Source organism: Paroedura picta, chromosome 11 (assembly GCF_049243985.1).
Source record: "Paroedura picta isolate Pp20150507F chromosome 11, Ppicta_v3.0, whole genome shotgun sequence".
NCBI classification, from domain to species: Eukaryota; Metazoa; Chordata; class Lepidosauria; order Squamata; family Gekkonidae; genus Paroedura; species Paroedura picta.
Window position 1 is genome coordinate 35,651,861 of NC_135379.1, and position 19,609 is coordinate 35,671,469.

Below are 19,609 nucleotides of genomic sequence, written 5' to 3' on the forward strand. Positions count from 1 at the left end.
ATTTCTCCATGGTGGGGAACTGTCCTTTTCTTTTAGGTTTGTGGGTGTGGGGGGGGGGGTCAAGCTGTGCTAGGCAGCCTGTCTATGGCTGTCTGTTGGCAGATGTACCCTGACTCCAAGCACAGCCAGCATCTTCTTCAAAAACATTATCTGCACACACTGTGTTCAGAGGTGTCCAGCCCCATCCTGTCACCTGTTAGTCCACATAACCACTACCCTGTTTGGAAAGTTGTTGCTCAGCACCAAGGCATTGGTCCAGACATATCTTCTACCACCTCCGATGTATTGAGGTCCTTGACAGTCATCCATACCTATCTTGATCAACCCTCCCAATCTCTGCCACACAAGCTTAGCTCAGGCTTTCTCAGCCTGGGTTTCATGAAACCATGGGGTTTCTTGAAAGCCCTGAAAAGGTTTCCCTAATGGGTGGGAATTATTTAATTTTAAATATATTTTTAAATGACTTAAACATTTATCGGGTGAAAGGACCATATATGGCCATGTTGTCTGGCTCTTCCCTTCCAAAATGGCCAGTGATGGCCCTGAAGGGGATAGGAAAGGGAGAGGCCCTGAGGTGGCCATGTATACAGCTGTGCTTCCCAACCATATTCTGCATGCTTGTGCCACTTCTGGGGTTTTTCAAAGCCTGAAGAAAATTCCAGGGGTTTCTCAATGATAAAAAAAGTTGAAGGGCTGCTGAAAGCCTGTTCCAGAACAATCATCTAGAATTTTAAATCTGCAAAATTCTGTATGTAGCAATTATTTTCTGTTATGCATTAGCATACTTCTTTCTGTACACTAATATACTAACCTCCTTTATTCTGAAAACTACAGTCAATGTAGTTACATCTGGAATTAGTTTATAAACATAGTTAATCAACCATTGATCAAGCAGTTAATTAACTATTGATCAACACGCAAATACAAATTCATCAATTCATTAACTTGGTTAGCACTTCTAAATAAATGATGTGCATATTCCTCTAACCATCTTATTTTATTAAATTAGTATAACTTGTTTTGATTGATAAACTTAGTTACTCAGTCATCAAGTCAGTTATGTTTTGTAACTATTAGTAAAGTAATTTGTGGGCGTAATTACAACAAACTATGATAACATCTCTTATATCTGTCCGATGTTCAACTTGTAATTTGTTTTCAAGCTCCCTTATGATTTAATTCTTAATGTCTAACTTAATGAGCCAGTTCATAAAACAAAGTCTCAACTAACATATTTACTAAGTAAATTGGTAAAGTCTTTCAACTTATAGTTAATTCTAGTATAATTTAATTAAAAATAAATATATCATGTGAATTGACAAAACTTAGGGAAGGCTGTGGCTCAGTGGAAGAGCTTTGCATGCAAAAAGTGTCAGGTTCAATCCCTAGCATTTCCAGTTAAAAGGACCAGGTAGGAAATGATGTGAAAGGCCTCTGCCTGAAACCCTGGAGATCTGGTACCAATATTCCAGCCTGCCTCAACTTTTTTCGCATTGAGAAACCCCTGAAACTTCATTCAGGCTTCAAAAAATCCAAGAAGTGCTGTGATCGTATAGAATATGATTGGGAAGCATAGCTCTGTACATGTCCACCCTGGCCCCTCCCCTTGTCACCCCAACGGCCCATCATTGGCCATATTGGGAGGGGATGGTGGATCAACATGACCATTTATGATCATAATATCAGATAAATGTTTATCAAATTTTTAAAATATATTTAAAATAATTAACTCCCAACCCTTCAGGAAACCCTTCCAGGGCCATCAAGACACTCCACGGTTTTACGAAACCCTGGTTGAGAAAGCCTGGAGCAAACAATACTGATTTTCATATATCTAGGGTCTGGTTCAATATAAGGCAACTTCATGTGTTTATATACACTTACAACCCCCACCTCCAGTAAAACACAGGGGAAAAACACACACAGCATACTTATCTAGCAAAACACCAATTCATTCATTCATTCATTCATTCATTCGATTTATTTCTTGCCACTATCAGAAAACCATCTTGTGGCAGGTTATAATCATAAAAACATAAAACTTACACACAAAATAGAAGTATTAAAATCAATGATAGCCCAGTGGCAAAAATAAAAAACCCACCTCCTTCCCCAATTTCCAACCCCGCCAGTGCCTCAAGGGAAAATCAAGGGGTGCCTGCCATTCCTGTTGAGAATATTAGCTGTTATTAAGTGTGGAGGGGCCCCTAGGTCTTTTGCACCCTTGCCTCAACCAAAGAACTGGTGGAACAGCTCTGTCTTGAAGGCCCTGCAGAACCACGAAAGCTCCTGCAGGGCCCTCAACTCTTCCAGGAGCTCATTCCACCAGGTCAGACTAGGACCAAAAAGGCCCTGGCACTGGTCGAGGCCAGGCACACCTCGCATGGGCCAGGAACCACCAACAGATTAGTACCCATGGATTGCAAGGCTCTGTGGGGGCATAAGGTGATAGGCAGTCTCTCAGGTATGTGGGTCCCAGACTATAAATCAAAATCTTGAAATTGATCTAGGCAGCAACTGGTAACCTATGCAGTTGCCTCAGCACAGGCTGGATATGGGCCCTCCAAGGTGTTCCTTTGAGAACCCTAGCAGCTGTATTTTGTATCAGCTGCAATTTCTGGGTCAAGGACAAGGGAAGGCCTGTGTAGAGCAAGTTATGGAAATCAATCCTGGAGGTGACCATTGCATGGATCACTGCGGCCAGGTGTTCTGGGGACAGGTAGGGTGCTAGTATCCTTGCCTGGCAAAGGTGGAAAAATACCTGATGGGCTATTTTCATGACCCGCACCTCCATAGAAAGGGAGGCATCAAGGATCACACCTAGATTCCTGGCACAGGGTGAGATGTTGAGTTGCACCCTGGCCAGATCATGCAAACACACTTCCTGGCCTGTTCCCTTCCTTCCCAGCCATAGAACCTTCATCTTGGACATTTTGAGTTTCAAGTTACTCTGCTTGAGCCATCCAACTATGGCTTCTAAACATTCCAAACATTCCAAACACCTGGCAGAAAAGCTCTGTTTTATGGGCCCTGTGGAACTGAGATATCTCCGTCAGGGCCGTCAGCTCTTTTGGGTGGTCATTCCTCCAGGTCGGGGCAAGGACCAAAAAGGCCTGGCCCAGGTTGAGGCCAGGCGTCCTTCTCTGGGGCCAGGGACCACAAGCAGATTGGCACCCGCAGAGCAAAAAGCCCTGCAGGGGGCATAAGGAGACAAGCGGACTTTCAGATAGGCCTTGATTATGAGCTTTGCATTTTTTGACACAGGAAGGTAGCTATTGCAGGGGTCATTGCTTTGTTACTTCTAAATCCTCCTGTAGCCAAAGGGATGATAAACAGCCAAACTGTGTGCAGCATCATAGTCCAAATACATTGCTCAGTGGTGCTCTTTTCCTTTCCCAGGGCCTGTATATACATCCTACACATCTTGTCTAATATTTGTTTTTCTGATCAATTGCCACCATCTTACCTGCCTGGATCCAGATTTTCCCCAGGATTTTCAGCCAGTAAATATGATCAATATTCCGGTCTTTAACATGGTGATTTGTCAGACCTTGAAACACTGTCTCCTCAGGAAAAGCCCTTTAAGATAAATGTTATCGTGTGCTGGCTGTCTACAAAAATGTTGTGTCTTCTTCTAGTGCTCCAGTCAGGTAATTGTTTCCACTTAAAGCTTGCTGATGCTCAGAAGTGTGTTTTAGGACTCACATCACGTCCTTTAAATTATTGCCCAAGATCAACTCGTTCCACAAAATGGTGTTTTTAAGACCAGGATTACTTTATCAGTAGCAGAAACTTGCTGCATACCTGCTTATCTGTTTACACAATCCGTGTGTTCCTGTGACATTGCAATAACTTGTTTGTGAGATGGTAGAGTAATTACAAGGCATATATATGGAATGCAATCCCAACTGACTTTCAGTAGACCTTTTTGAGTTGGTGGTGCATCAGATCACACATGTTCAGCCTGTTTTTAGATAACATATGGACAAATTCACACGTTATATACTCTAAAATGAACTTGTGGACTGCAGGCAGATTTCCTAGTTGTTTATGGTGATATTTTTGAACATATTTTGTATGATTTTAAAAATCCTTCATACCTTCATGTGATGACCTGGTGCTTAGCTCTAGTGCTTTGATTTACAGTATAATCCTACACAGAAGTCATCAAGTATTAGACTTGGACATAGGTTATATTAACCCTGTTTAGGATTTCAAGGTTATTTACATAAATGTTAGAAGAATACAAATATCTTCCATCAGTACAAAGCCATGGCTTTTCACTCAGTATTTCCCAGTTCCCCTCCACATTTGTCTCATATGACTTTGTCCATACAGGTCCAGTGATCTTCAGCATAGACTTCTGCGTGGTTTCAAAAAAGTCCTTCTCCTCCTATTGGATTTTGCAGGACTCGCCCCTTCAGTCACAAAAAGGTTAAGCTGAAGTTTCAGTAAGGTAGGTAGCAAGTTTAGCATAGGCCTAGTTATGTGTAGAGTAGATTTTTCCTGCCAAGGAAGGGGAGGTTTTATTCCTACCGAGGTGACTTTAAGATTGACTGTTGGCTAATCAACATAGCATTGGACATGCTATTCAGCATCTACACAAAGGGTGAAGTTTTTTTGGGGGGGAGGGACTTCCTTGTATCCAAACCTGCTCCCATACCTTCATGGCTAACTTGCTTCACAGACCTCCATTTGTTTGCTGAATCACTCACTTTGGATCCCTAACTTCTTCATTGGTTTTAATTTGGATTTTTCCTTCATCCCAGACTAGCTTTCTATCTCTTCTATCCTGGGTCATATCCCCAGGGACCATTCAGGACAAAGGCAATATATGTTTTCTTTTCATCTTTCCCCCCCTTAGATTCCCCATTTGTCACAATCAAGCAATTATAAAAGGAGCATTTCTAGAACTGCATTTCTGTGTGGCAATGTTGTTTCATGTTTTTTTGCTTCCCTTTCCATTTCATCTTTCTAGGCTTGTAGCTTGTTAGGGGAATGACTATTTCTTTTTTGAGATGAGATTCTCCCTCTGTCTTGTTTTTCCTTCCTAATCAGTGAGCTATGCTAAACTGGGACCCAGACAGACACCAGACTATTTAAGCCCAAAACAGGTGTAACTTGGTCATGCAGTCTTATCCTATTTGTCTAAAGGACATTTTAGATGTTCAGCCCTGACGTGTACCTGTTCAGGTGACATCCTGTACATAAACTAGTTCGTTCTGTTTGTAGGGTTTTTAATAAGGATTTGTCATATGTATTGGATGTGCATAATTGGGTCCATTTATTCCAGTTTGCCAGGAAATTTGATCCAGGTTGTCAACAAGAGAGTATATGAAAGGGAAGATCCTTGAAGCCACACTGTGACATAGCTGGGCTCTTGGGATTATGTCGGGTTAAGTTTCAACTGAAACACATTAGCAGATCAACAAGGTGGAACGTATAAAACCTGACCTCCCGAAACAGATTAATCCTCTATTAAAAAGGAAAATGAGTTTAATGGCTAAAGAGAAAGTCTCTCAGCATTCCTTTACACAGCAAAGTTATTGCAATATAAATATATTTCACATTTATATGCCCCACCTGTCTCTGGACACAGGTAGGACCCAAGGTCGGTGAGAGCAATAAATGAAATTTAAAAATTATTAAATTAATTAAAACTCAGTTAAAGCAGGTAATTAAGGTAACTGAAATGGGTAGCTGAAACCTACAGCCTGTTCAAGATCTACACAAACGATTGTGCATATAAAATAATTCTGTCAATTTATTCATATTGATGTTCTAGTCCTGTGTTGAGTATGCCCAAGCAACATGATCGTCATGTGGAAATGCAGGCCTTATCCACACAAGGAAGGATTTGGGACCAATTGGCTTGTTAGGTAAGGACTCCACCTCATAAATGGGGTTTGTGCCCTTTTCTTCAATGTAGGCAGGTCAGCAAAAAGTTTACGGTGCAATCCCAAACACAGTTACTCCAGGCTAAACCCGCTTATTGCAGTGGGCTTAGACAAGAGTAACTTTGCATAGCATTGCATGGTAAGTTCATTAATGCATCAGCTAGCATATGCATTTTATAGCACTATTAGTAGTGAACAGAGTAATCCTCTCTTAAAAGGAATACATGTTTAATGGCCAAAGTGAAGGTCATTCAGCCTTCCTTTATACAGAAGGTTGGTGGCTTCTGCACACAGAGCTATGAAAACCAAGGTGACTAAAATAAATTCACAACATTTATTAGTTCCTTAATTACTCCATGAAGTAATTTTAATTAATTTTTGATCATTTTTAAAGACTCTGATATCACTGACTATTGCTTTAGGACATCAAAGTATTTGTAGAGACAAAGGGTCTTACAGCAAGTAGAATATCTCATTATTGACCCTTAAATATTTATAAATACTAATTAACATTATTATGACAGTACATTTAAAAACGGGGGGGGGGGGACTCTATCCAGTCCTCATTTCCATAACTATATGTAACAAGATCAGTGAGAATCATCACTTCCTCCTTCATCAACAGGATGCCAGATGACCTTCTCCAAAGCCATGAAATATGCATTCAGTTTAAAATAGAGCCTTAATATCTTCACTGCTAACAATGGCATAAAAATCTCATGCTAGCAGATGTGATAATGAGCAAAAGCTCCCAAATGGCTACCTTTAGAAGTATGCTTTCAGAAATTTACTGGGTCTTCTGCCTAATAGCACAAGGTTATCTTATTCTTCTCCACATTGCAAGGTAAGGGTGGGGAGCAGTGATAACATGGATTGACTACTAAAATCTTCATATTGACCAGGAGGGCTGCTGCATGCATAGAAGTAATTTTATCAAATAGCATTCCTGGTTTCTAGAACATAAAGCATGGATACCTTGAAGGAAAAGACTCAGCGGGAAAGTAGTTTGTGTAGAATCTGATTACAGTGTGACAATCCTCTGGGTCTTTTTTTCCATGTTGTTATGAGTCTCCAGACATGTACAGTCTTGGCAAAGTCTTGATCATAGAATCATAGAATCATAGAGTTGGAAGGGGCCTCATAGGTCATCTAGTCCAACCCCCTGCACTATACAGGACACTCACAAAGCTATCGCTCATCCACTGTAACCTGCCAGCCCCTTCAGCCTTCACAGAATCAGCCTCTCCGTCAGATCCAGCCTCTGTTTAAAATTTTCCAGAGATGGAGAACCCACCACCTCCCAAAGAAGCCCGTTCCACTGAGAAACCGCTCTGACTATCAGGAACTACTTCCTGATGTTTAGACGGAATTTCTTTTGAATTAATTTCATCCCATTGGTTCTGGTCCGTCCCTCTGGGGCAAGAGAAAACTCTGCTCCATCTTCTATATGGCAGCCTTGTAAATATTTGATACTCACTCAGATCCACTTGAAAAGCTGGAGGTTGCTTGATTCCTTCCACAGTATTTCTTTGACAAGGATGGAGGGTCAGAAGACTTTAAGAAAAGACCAGGGGATCCATCGAATCCAGAATTCTCGAAAAGCCGTAAACATCACATGAAGGGATGAGCCATTTCCGTTTGTTTGCCCCACCCTAGCAACTGATATTCAGCCGTCAACTACTTCTGATCCTTGAGGTTCTATTGATCTACTAAGCATCACTAATCCTGGCACTCTTACTTCCTGATGGACAATGGGATTATGCTTGTAAGATGATCCCCATTACAGGGGGGGAAAGGTTACAAAATTGACAATTGGGGGATGTGATAGAGGTTTATAAAGTTATGCATAGACTAGAGTCATAGGAAAATGGTTTTTCCATAAAGCTAGAACTCAGAGCCATCTATCGTAGTCAATAACTAACTGATTCAGGATGGCTAAAAGAAGTAATTCTATACTTACTGATTTATTAAATTGTGAACTTCACTGCAAGTGGCCATAGTGACGGCTTTAAAAAGGGACTAGACAGATTCATGAAGAGCAAGTCCATCAATGACTACTAACCCTGGTATCTACAGGAAAGCTCTGAATACCAGTTCTAAGAGGCAACACTGTAGAAGTGTAGGACTATGCCTTGTTTATTTGTCTTCTAGGTCTAGGTCACTGCATATCGCAGGATGCTGGCATAGATGGACCACAGGTCTGATTCAGCAGGGCTCTTTTTATGTTGTTATGACATCAATGGTTAGATGGTGTTCCTTTGCATGTGTTTAAATAAGTGGATCAGAAATAAATAAATGATTGCTACATCACACAGAAAATTCTTACTCAGATGAATACTGCTGATCAGACTGAGTGAATAAAGTATTTGAAGGACTGGAGAGATGATGGAAGAAAACCTTGAACATTCTATTTATATATAGAATACTTAAAATCCTCTGTTGTTAAAAGGACGTTGCCTCATTGGGTGCGTTTCTGATGTCTCGCACACAGAGTTTGCCTTGCTGCCATCTTGCTTTTCCCTTCATACAAAATGGCTTCTATTTTTCAAACAAACATATGAAACATGAACTTTGCAGGCTCTATGACAGAAAACATTGGGTGAGGAATCCCACACAAAACAGATTTTTGTACTCTTTGGTTAGTTTCACAGCTTAGAGAGCAAAAACAGATGGTCATGCTAGACACTAAAGCAGTATGTCCTAGCATAACTTGCATTTGATTTTAGTTCCCACTATTGATGTGCCTGATGCTACAATACAAAATGTTTCTCATAAAAGTGAATGAAAAGTGCCCCCTGCCAGACACATATCAGACGAAATATTTATTTTCACAGAAATAACTTTAATCTTCTCCATTCTCCTATTTTGACAGTGCTGGTTTGTCTTCTTTTTGCTTTTCAGGATCTTGTTTTGAAAATTGACTTGCCAGTTCTTCAGCCTGTGTCAGCGTCTTGATGATCCATCTCCCAATGGATAAAATCACTTCTAAGGTGAAGAAATTCTCCAGAAGTATCTTTTCTTGTTGAATCAAGATTTGACTTAGAAAATGATATTCAGATCTTAAGTAGAAGATCTCCAGGTGAGTCTTGAAATACCTTTGCTTCTTGTTCCTGAATTTTAAGTCTTTCACTTTCTTACTGTCAAAGTGGACAAAAATGTCTCTTGGTTGGTTTTTATGGGCAGCTGCCTTGGTATAGAGTCTGTAAAATTTTCAGTACTTATTTCCTCTTCATCTTGCACCAATTATTTAAACTCTTGATCCAAATTTTCCTTACCAAATGTCTCGGGTACTCTTTGAAGATGAATTTTCTGATTCCTTCCCTGAAGTTCCAACCTATCTTGTGCAGATACTTTCCAATCCTATACTGTAACATCTTTCTCGGCTTTAGCTCGGTATTAGCTTCAATATTTTGCTTCAGGCCACATACATTTCTTCTTTCTGAAGTCACTGGCACCTACTGTGTGGCTCACTTTAACATGTAAATTTAACATAACATAATTTCAATAGTTTTGATCAACAGGGATGACAATTTAGAGAGAAACTCGCAGAGAGGTCAGACTGGCTTAGGCCATGGAAGAGGTGTCTGAGGGGGACAACCTGTGGATGTTATTGGGTCGGTCAGTCTCAGGGGAATGCCTGGTGGAGGAGCTCCCTTTAGCAGACCTTGTGGAATTGTGGGAGTTCAGGCAGGGTTCTGATCTCTTCAGGGAGCTCATTCCACCAGGTGGGGGCCAGGACAGAAAAAGCTCTGGCCCTTGTTGAGGACTGACGTATTTCTTTGGGGCCAGGGATCACTAGCCAGTTGGCGGTGGTAGAACATAATGCTCTTTTGGGGGTTTAGGCAGAGAGATGGTCTCTCAGGTACACCGGGCCCAGACCACATATGGCTTTGATGATAAGAACCAAAACCTTAAGCTTCATCTGGAATTGGGAGCCAGCTGAGTTGTTGAAGTATATACCAGATGTGGGATCTCCATGGTGTATTGGTGGGAATCCTGGCCACAGTGTTATGAATCAATTGTAGTTTCCAGATCAAGGATAAGGGTAGGCCTGTGTAGAGCGAGTTGTAGAAGTCCAGTCTAGAGGTGACCATCACATGGATCACTGTGGCTAGGCATTCTGGGTCTAGGTAAAGCACTAGTAGCTTAGCTTGGCGTAGATGGTAGAAGGCCATGAGTTGTTTTCTCACAAGTTGTGTGGTTGCTGAAAGTTTATAAAGCAGGCCATAGACCTCTTCTCATGGTAACTGCACAGTCAACACAAAATCTTCAATGATATAAGAATCTGGTATAACATTTCCAGTGTTGTATCATCAATCATAAGTTGCAATGTAGTGACTTAATAAAATTACCATAAGCGTCTGACTTCAACCAAGGTCAGGGCCTTTTCAGCTGTGGCCCCAACCTGGAGAAATGAGCTGCCAGTTGAGACCCAAGCCCTGACTGAACTATCTAAGTTCCATAGGGCCTTGAAAACACCGCTCTTCCACCAAGTCTTCAGTTGACGCCAGGACAAACTAGCACTTAATGAAATCTATCGGCCTCCCTTAGTCTATCTCCAGGTGTCTCACCCCTGAGCTGGAGAACAATTGTAAGAGCATGCTGTCCATGGGGCAGACCAGGAAACAGATTGATGAAGCATATGGAATGGAGCATCATAAGTTTCAATAATGTTTTTAACTGTAGTTTTATAGATGATGTATGTGTAATGCATATTGCAAATCGACCAGAGCAGGGGTAGTCAAACTGCAGCCTTCCAGATGTCCATGGACTGCAATTCCCATGAGGGGCTCATGGGAATTGTAGTCCATGGACATCTGGAGGGCCACAGTTTGACTACACCTGGACCAGAGTCTGCATGCAGGGAGGGCCAGTATAATATTGACTACTGAAGAAGGCTCTATGGCAATGGTCCCCAATCTTTTTATCACCAGGGACCGGTCAACGCTTGACAATTTTGCTGAGGCCTGGGGGGTGGAGTCTTTTGCTGAGGGTCATCGCCACCTGAGCCCCTGCTCTACTTGCTTTCTCACCGGCGCCCCTGACTTCTTGCCTCCTGCTAGGGGGTGCTGCCAGCAGCAGCTGCACAGTGCCACGCCGAGCGGGAACCCCAGCCATGGTGGCCGCGGGAAAGCACCAAAGGTGAGCCAGTGGCAGAGTGGCAGGGCAGCCCCCAAGGCAGCAGCCGGGGAGGAGGACGAGGAGGAGCTGCGGGTACCAATTGATCCATGGACTGGTACCGGTCGCCGGACCGGGGGTTGGGGACCACTGCTCTATGGGTTGAAATACATATGGTCTTGTTGATCACTGGGTATATTAATCAACTGTATATGTGAAATCATCAATGTTGTATGGGAAATTACTAGTTATGTAAAACTCAATTTTTTGTTCCATGTAGTCTGATATTGACTATATGACCACATATTATAAATCTTATACACCACATATATTTGTGACAATATTTCAAGGTAGCTTGACCCTCGTAATATTATTGGTATATTTTGGGTTGATTCCCCTCCTCCCAGTCCTTTTTAACATTCAGACTTCCTTGGTTTTGATGTGCATGATTTTATTCTATCTAATGGATTTAAGATTTGATTATAGGCGCATTTGATTTTTTCCTCTCCCGCGCTACTGAAGCACTTTGATTCAGTAATGAAAATGATGGCAGCCAGGTCCTTCTGCCCAGCATCCGACTGGGCGTGGGATGTTGATGAAGTATGTTTACTTAAAATAAGCATTGCCCTGCAAAATTCAGGTACCAGTAAATGGCCTTATGGCCTATACTGTGCCTGATTTCTCACTGGAAGGATCGATAATGTGCTCTTGAACTGCAGTATTTCTTAAATACAGTAATTATTTTACCACTATGTGCCTTGGTTCCTAAATACATTGTATTTGTACCTTATAATGAACGTTGTCTTCCATGAATATGCTTTTGAATATTAAAAACCCAACCATTTCATTGGGGAACAATGATTTATATACCTGGGTTCAATGCTGTTGTCTAGCTCCATACCACCTCTGTGGTGCATTCATGCACCTCCCAGGTTCCTGGTGGCTTTTCTCTGATCTTTCCCAAAAATCCTTTGCTGCAAAGTTTTGAATAATGTTTCAGGAAAGCCGGAGTATGTACAGGGGCTCCCATAACACTTCTGCCACTAGAGGACTTTAAAAAATTGACACGTGTGTATTGTATCATCATGTTAAAACAATGTGTCTACCACCAGGCTTCTTGAATTGCCATCTTTTACTTTTTTAAAAGTAGGTCTCTAGCCTCTTTTATTGTGGAGAGATGCCTTTCACATTATATCTGTTCTTTTAGTTCTGTTAGTGGTTTTGCTGAGGACTGAACTTGAGGTCCAAGGCAGGATCAAAGTGCTAGAACCCATCTGCAGGATCCAGTCGGTTTAAACCAAAGCTGACTAATAGTGCGCACTGAAAGGAAGATCCATTGTTCATGATTATACATAAGTTGGGGGTTTTCAGGGGGCTCTCGGTTCAGTTTTTGCCTCTTGTACCACCATGCTAAGATCCTAATAAAGTGGTCCTGGCTTCCTTGAGCCCATGAATTTAATAATATCTGTCCCAGTAAAAGATTCAAGTGGGTTGCACTCAAAAGCTCACACCTTTAATAAATCTTTGTTGTTCTTAAAGGTGCTATTGGACTCTGATTTTGTTGTCCCAGTAAAACAGTCTTAATTAAAAATAAGGAAGCTGTAAATTCAGAAGGGTTGGTTTTTATAACCTGATTTTCACTATCCAAAGGAGTCTCCTACTGGTTTTCAATGACCTTCCCTTCCTCTCCCCATAACAGGCACCCTGAGAGGTATGTGGGTCTGAGAGAGCGCTGACAACTGTTCTGTGAGAACAGCTCTAACAGGACTGTGACTAGCCCGAGGTCGTACAGCTGGCTGCATGTGGAGGAGTGGGGAATCAAACCCGGCTTTCCAGATTTGAGGCCGCGGCTCTTAACCACTATACCACACTGGGTCTCTTGATTTAAATATTATTAAAGCATTATTTCTCATTTCCCATGCTAGTAACATCCTGCTTAAAATCATACAACACATAGCAACAGCCATTGAAAGGGAATTACCAGGGGGCTTTCCGCACCGGGATCTTTGTAGCAAATTGGTTGCTGAATGAAAAATCGCCATTTAAAATAGTGGAATTCGTCGTTATGCATACCTGCCTTTGTAGTGGAATCCAGTTGCGTTTTGTAGCGTTTCCCACAGGCTTCCGGTCTCGGCAAAAATCGCTAGAAAGGAAGAGCTCTTGCCAAGCTCGTCCCGCCCCTGGCCGTCAAGCAGCCAATGGGCAGCCATTAGCATGCTCCCAAATGGCCCCTTTCCCTTTAAGAAAGGGTTTTTAAAAAAAAAAACACACACCCATTGCAACGAATCTGTGTTGATTCGTTGCAACGGAGAGACCCATCCAGCTGCCCGGTGTGTTTGAGCTGGTGTGTTTGAGCTGTCGTTTGATCGTTGCCACGCTCCCTCCGAATGAAAAAAAAAATCCCCCCCCCCTCTCACGGGCCCGATTTTCGTGTAAAAAATAAAGGGAAAATACATCAGCAAACGGGCTTCTCTGTTGTTTGTGTCCAAAGTGTTGTTTGTGCTTAGTGACTCTGGGGAGGGACTGAAGCCGGGGAAGCCTCTAAACAGAAAGAGGCTCGCTGGTGCGTTTATCCCCGCTCGCTCGGAGAAAAAAAAATCGCGATCGCTTCGCCGGAAGATCAGAGGAGAGAGCCAGGGGGAGGGACTTTGTAGAAACCGCAACAATGTTAACGCACAGGTCTTTTTCGCTAGTGTTGCAGATTGGTTGCAGGAGTGTATCGCTTTCCGGAGGGTGAATCCACTTTTGGGGATTTCCCTGAAAGCGCTACAAGGAAGCGCTTTTTGCGGATCGGTTTCAGGTGTGTGGCAGATTGTCAACGACGTTGTGCATAACGGCAAATCAATAGCGTTTTCAATTGGCAACCATTGTGCGATTTTGAAGGCGTGCGAAAAGCCCCCAGGTGTTCAAGCTGGCTTTCTATGGGGCTGTGGGACTCATGAGCACTTAAAAAATCTGTGCAGGATTTTGGAAAAGTCACAGAATTATCAGAAGGATGTCTACATCTGCTTTGACATTAAGCAAGTTTTTGTGTGGATCACAACAAATTGTGGGAAGCCCTGCAAAAATTGGGGGCGCCGTTGCATTTGATCAAACTGATATAGTCACTCTTCACAAACCACGAAGCTACTGTACATCCACTATTTGGTGACACTGCCTGGTTCAAAGCAGAGAAAGGAGTGCACCAGGGTTGTATTTTCCCCCCTTCCTGTTTAACTTGTATGCTGAGATCATTATGAGAGAGACTGAACTCAAAGAATCAAACACTGGAAGTAAGACTGGAGGAAGGAATATCAATAATCTTCGGTATGCTGATGACACTACCCTCCTGGCAGAAACAAAGGAAGACCGAGAACAGAAACTTGGCCTTTTCTTAAACACTAAAAATACAAAAATAATGACCCCTGCAAAAAGCAGCCATGTCACAATAACAATTGATGGTGAAGAGATCAAATGCATTCAACAATTCATTTTTCTTGGATCACAAACTGATGAGAATAGCCAGTGCAGTATGGAAATAAAACATTGAATTGCTCTGGGTCGCTAAGCAATGAACTTGAACCGAACATGGGAAAGCAACTAATCTACCAAATGTAGATTAGTTAGAGCTATCATATTTCCAATAGCCACTTAAGTTCAAAAAATTGGACAAGAGAAGCATCGATTTGTTTGCACTCTGGCCTTGGAGAAGGCTTCTGCGGGTTCCATGGCCAGCAAAAGTCACCAACAACTAAATACTACAGCGCGTAAAGCCTGAAACGGTATCTGAGGAAGTGTGCATGCCCACGAAAGCTCATACCTTGATTAAAACTTTGTTGGTCTTAAAGGTGCTCCTGGACTCAAAATTTGTTCTGCTGCTTCAGATCAACATGGATGGTTATTTGAATAAAGCCTGATATATCAGTGGTAGGCAAAATCACGAAACTCTGTCTCACTTACTTTGCCATATCATGCGATCCAACTCAGTGGAGAAAACAATTACGCTAAGATTGGTCAGTGGAAAAAGGAAACCAGGCCGACAAAGAGTACGGTGGTCAGATACGATCAACATGGACACCGGCCAGAACATTACACAACTAAAGGAAGCAGTGCAAGAAATTGTGCCAGCAGTTGTGCCACAGGAGCACCAAGAGTTAGACTTGACATCATCAAAGCATTATAACAATGTTCAAAAATACCCAAAACCCTGAGAAGGCAAGTTGGAGAAGGGGCAACTTGCAGTTGCTGAGAAATCGGAGGTAGGGGAAGTGTAGGAAATCCTGCCCGATTGAAGCCTGGTAGTAGTAGCTTCAGCAGGGACTTGTTTCTGTCCTCACTCATCTGCCTGGCAAATAAATCCTTCAACCCCTTGCCCTTTGACTGATCTGGGAAATTCCATCATAACAGGCCAGACTACTGGCACATGAGTTACACCCGGGTATGTTCAGCAAAGAGAAGGCATCTAGCACCCTTAGCTAGACCCCACGGAACCTTGCCTGGCCTATTGTTCTGAATTGTTGGCTGAATGGCAAGCCTATCTAGTTTTCATCTAACTATTTATTTATTTATTTATTTATTTATTTATTTATTTATTTATTTCCATATGGCTCTAGGCGGTTTACATAAAACGTCATAGAACAGTTACATAGAACATACAGCAATATAACAGATAACAATCATGATATAACATGCCAACTAAAACCGTATTTTAACTGAACAATAACATTGACAATACCTGGGTGGGTCTCAGTTTTCAGGAGCGTAAGGCTTTTTGGGGGGTAGGCAGGGAGGCGGTCTCTTAGATATTCTGGGCCTAGACTGCATATGGCCTCAAAGGTGATGACCAAAACCTTAAACTTAATCCAGAATTCAACTGGGAGCCAGCCAAGTTATTGGAGTACCAGCCGGATATAGGATCACCATGATGTCTTATTGGGAATCCTGGCCACGCCGTTCTGCACCAGCTGTAGTTTCCTGATCAAGGCTAAGGGCAGGCCTGCATAGAGCGAGTTACAGAAGTCCAGTCTAGAGGTGACGGTCGCATGGATCACTGTAGCTAGGTGCTCTGGAGCCAGGCAGGGCGCTAGTAGCTTGGATTGGTGAAGGTGGTAAAATGCACTACTTTTGTGACCTGGCCTTCCATTGTAAGGGAAGCATCAGGCTCATGCCCAGGTTCCTGGCAGAGCGAGCCACTAAGAGCTGCACTTCCTCCTATGGTCCCTTCCTACCAAGCCACAGGACCTCCGTCTTTGCAGGATTGAGCTTCAGATGACTCTGCTTGATCTATTTCGTCACTGCTTCCAGGCTAAGGATTCTTGGGGAGAATCAGGGCAGCCATCCATCAGGAGGAAGAGCTGGGTGTCATCTGCATGTTGGTGGCAACCCAGCCCAAACCTCCGCACCAGTTGAGCCAGAGGTTGCATAAAGATGTTAAACAGGAGAGAGGATTCCTCCTTGTAGGACTCCACGTGTGAGCTGATGATGGATACTCTCCTATAGCGACCCTCTGTCTGCGACCTAGGAGGAACAAGGCTTGGAAGGCAGACCTTCCAGACCCCCCCCCCCCATACACCCAGCTGGATTCCAAGGCGTGCCCTCCCCACTCTCCCCTCTGTGTCGGTGGGTAAACCCCCCCCCCCCGCGTTCTCCCTTCCTTCAGTCCCAGTGGGTTGAGGCGTTCCATCTAGGCAAGCCGCCAGGGAGGAGCCGGTCCTTGTGTCGCCAGCCATGCCTTCTGTCCTCCCAGGGGATGTGGGCAGCTAGCGCCCGCCGCCTGTTGCGCTCCCGGTGGTGCCTCCTGGGCGGGAGGGAAGGACCTCGGGATGCCCATCACGCCATCGGGTTGCCTTGGCGCCCCTCATGTCAATTGCATCGTTGCCTAGTTATCTCCCCTTTTAAGTGGCGGGCGTGGCTCCCTGGGAAGTCCGAAGGAACTCGGTCATGCGTTCGTCTAGGTGGCCGCTCCCTCCTGGCAGGTTCTTCTCCCCCCCCCCCGTCCCTCCCCACTCTGTCTCCTCCCCTCCCATCCGCGCAATCGACATCCGAGGCGGAGGATGGATCTGCGCATCTCCGGTTCCGGAGCGAGCTGGACAAGATAAAAGACCCCTCGCCGTCCATGAGGCTGCTCGAACAACAGGGGGGAAGGCGCGGGGGTGGGATTGCGGAGATTGCAGAGGAGTGGCTGCGACCAGTTCAGGGTTGCCGAAGGGAAGCGAGGCAGCGGCGCGTCTTGTCTTGTCTCGCAGCGCCGCGATATTCAGCCAAAGGGGAACCTCGGGAGGTTCCCTCCGTGGCCGAGGCATAAGCCGGCCTTGAAAGAGCAACAGGAGCGGGAGTTTGTTGAGCGACGTGAAGAACGGCATCAGACCCGGGAAGCTAGAAAAGGGCACGGCTGGCAGGAGCAGGGGAAAGTCGCGATCCTAAACAGAGTTGCCCCCGTCCATAGCCAGTGGATTGAGAAAAGTGGAACTCCGTTTAGGATTGCACTGGAGAGCAAAGCACAACAAGGGTGGCGAGCGGGGTGGGGGTGGGGAGCGTAGAATTCCCAACCCGGCCAGGCACTCCCGTGGCTTGCCAGGACGCTGGCTCCCGTGCAGGGCGCTTAGAAATCACGCCCGATTGAGTCGGGATCGAGAGAATACGGCCCAGGATCCCGAGGCGCAGCACGGAACGGCTTCTGGCAAGAGGCGTTCAGCGAAACGGAAGATCTGCATGGCAGACCAGCGCCCTGGATTTGCGAGCCCAGAAGGGAGAGAAGAGCCGCTAACCTGATAACCTTTCCGGAGGCGCACGGAGGAGGAGGAGGAGGAGGAGGAAGGGGGGGGGGACACCCTGGGGTGCCCAGTGGGGAAGGGCTGCCTGTGACTTCACTTGACCTCATCCCTGCCTGCAGACACTCCCCGCGGGGAGAGGAGCCCGCCAGACAACCCGCCCGCGGTCCGCGCCGCTTTCTCCTGCACGTCTAATAAGCGGAAAGTCTACCCCGCCGAGGGGAGGCAGGCAGCTCCCTCCTGGCCAAGGGCTGCGTGCGCGCCTCGCCAGCCAGCGGGGAACCGGCTCGAGGTTCCCTCCCTCCCTCCCTCCCTCCCCGGCATGCCAAGTCCCCCGGGGGTGGGCAGGAGAGGGCGGGGGCTGCAACACCGAGAAGCCCCTCCCTGATCGCCGCCGTCGCCGCGGCAGCACCTGTGGAGCACGAGGCGATCGGGGCCCCCGCCGCCTCCCTGGCGCAGAGCGGGTCGGAGTCGTCCCCGGGCTTGGCGTGGCGCGGCTCCGGCTTCCGCTCGGCTTATTTATTTATTTATTTCGGGGGGTGCCACGCCCGGGTTTGCAGGACGCCGCCGAGCTCGCCGCCGCCGCCGCCGCCGATCAGTATTCGGGAGGCAAGAGGCGCGAGGGGCCGGAGCGATCGGGACGTGCCCGCCGGCTGGCAGCGCAGCATGAGGCGAAGAGCGAGGCGAGCGGCGGGAAGCGGCCCGGGTCGCCTGGGGATTTTGCCACACTGAGAGCCTGACGAGAGAAAGCGACAGGAGGAGGAGGAGGAGGAGGAGGAGGAGGAAGGTGGGGGGGAGAGGGCGCAGGGGAGCCTGGAGCCCCGATCGGTTGCTGCGGAGCGGCCCCCGCGTCTGCCCGCGATGGGCAGGAAGGGCTTCTCCTAAATGACTCGCTTGCGGCTTCCCCGGGCGGGCGTGCAACAAATGGCAGCCGGGGCTGTGATCCGGGCTGCAGTCGCAGCGGCGGCGACTCCCAGGTGAGGCTGAGCGGCTCCGGTCTGCAAGCTGCAGCGCTCCATTCATGCCTGCGCCTCGCCTTCCCTTCCTGAGTCACCCCGCCGCACTTGGTAAGGCTCCGGGAACTCCTGGGCGCCAGGGGGGGGGGAGGCGGTGGGGGTGGGGGGGTGCCTGGAGGGGGGTGGCCGAGTGAGGCTAGAGCCCTGGGCCAACTTCGCATCCCCGGGTTCTCCTTGATCTCTGGCCTTGGGCCAAGCCCGCCTCCCCTCCTGGGAAAGAGCCCAGTATGTCGAGAGGGAAAGGGTGGGGTGGGGTGTCGAGAGAGGCCGGGCATGTCTAGGGCAGTGCAATGGCCTGGTCTGACGCTGGTCGCGACCTTAAAATGTGACGTGGAGGTGAGAAATGTCACGGTGGGGTAGAGCTGCTCAGGAAGTGGCACCTGGCAGCTTGTGTCACCGTGCCGGCTGGGGAGTGTGACACCTCGACAGGAGCCTCTTTTTAAGAAATGCCATTCCACACCCTTTCGAAACGCTGGGGGCGGAGGGGTGTGCAAGTGGATGCGATAGGCTGGCACCTGGCCTTTAGAGAAGAGAAGAACGTGGCTCGGCAAATCAAGGATCGTAGAATCATGATCAAACGTTCACATTGGGCCCCTGTTTAAGCCGGAGGGGAAAGGGCCCGCTGTAATGGAAAGGGTGGCTTTAAAAAGGCAAACAAAAGGAGGTTCTGGAGGGTGAAAGAAAAAAAAGTTTCTAAGAAATGCAAGAGAAGTAACCCGTGGCAGGATAAGTTGTAATGGAACACGCTGTGGTGCCAGGTTCATGAGAGGATGTTCACATGCTTAACTTTTGCTTATGACTTCATTGAGGGGCTGTCAATAACAGGTGC

General features: G+C 45.9%; 1 protein-coding gene across 4 annotated transcripts in view; it reads left to right on the forward strand.

Moving 5' to 3' along the window:
- The window catches only part of LRRC3B (leucine rich repeat containing 3B), a 117,229-nt gene that overhangs the window by 42,464 nt on the left and 55,156 nt on the right, over positions 1-19,609 (forward strand). For 2 of the 4 annotated variants that reach the window (XM_077302560.1, XM_077302563.1), the window contains exon 1: positions 18,552-18,831. The gene's annotated coding sequence lies outside the window, so the exon portion shown is untranslated. Of the gene's footprint in view, positions 1-4,338; positions 4,457-8,798; positions 8,977-18,551; positions 18,832-19,609 lie in introns of those variants that run through there. The other 2 variants (XM_077302561.1, XM_077302562.1) reach the window with 2 other exon arrangements.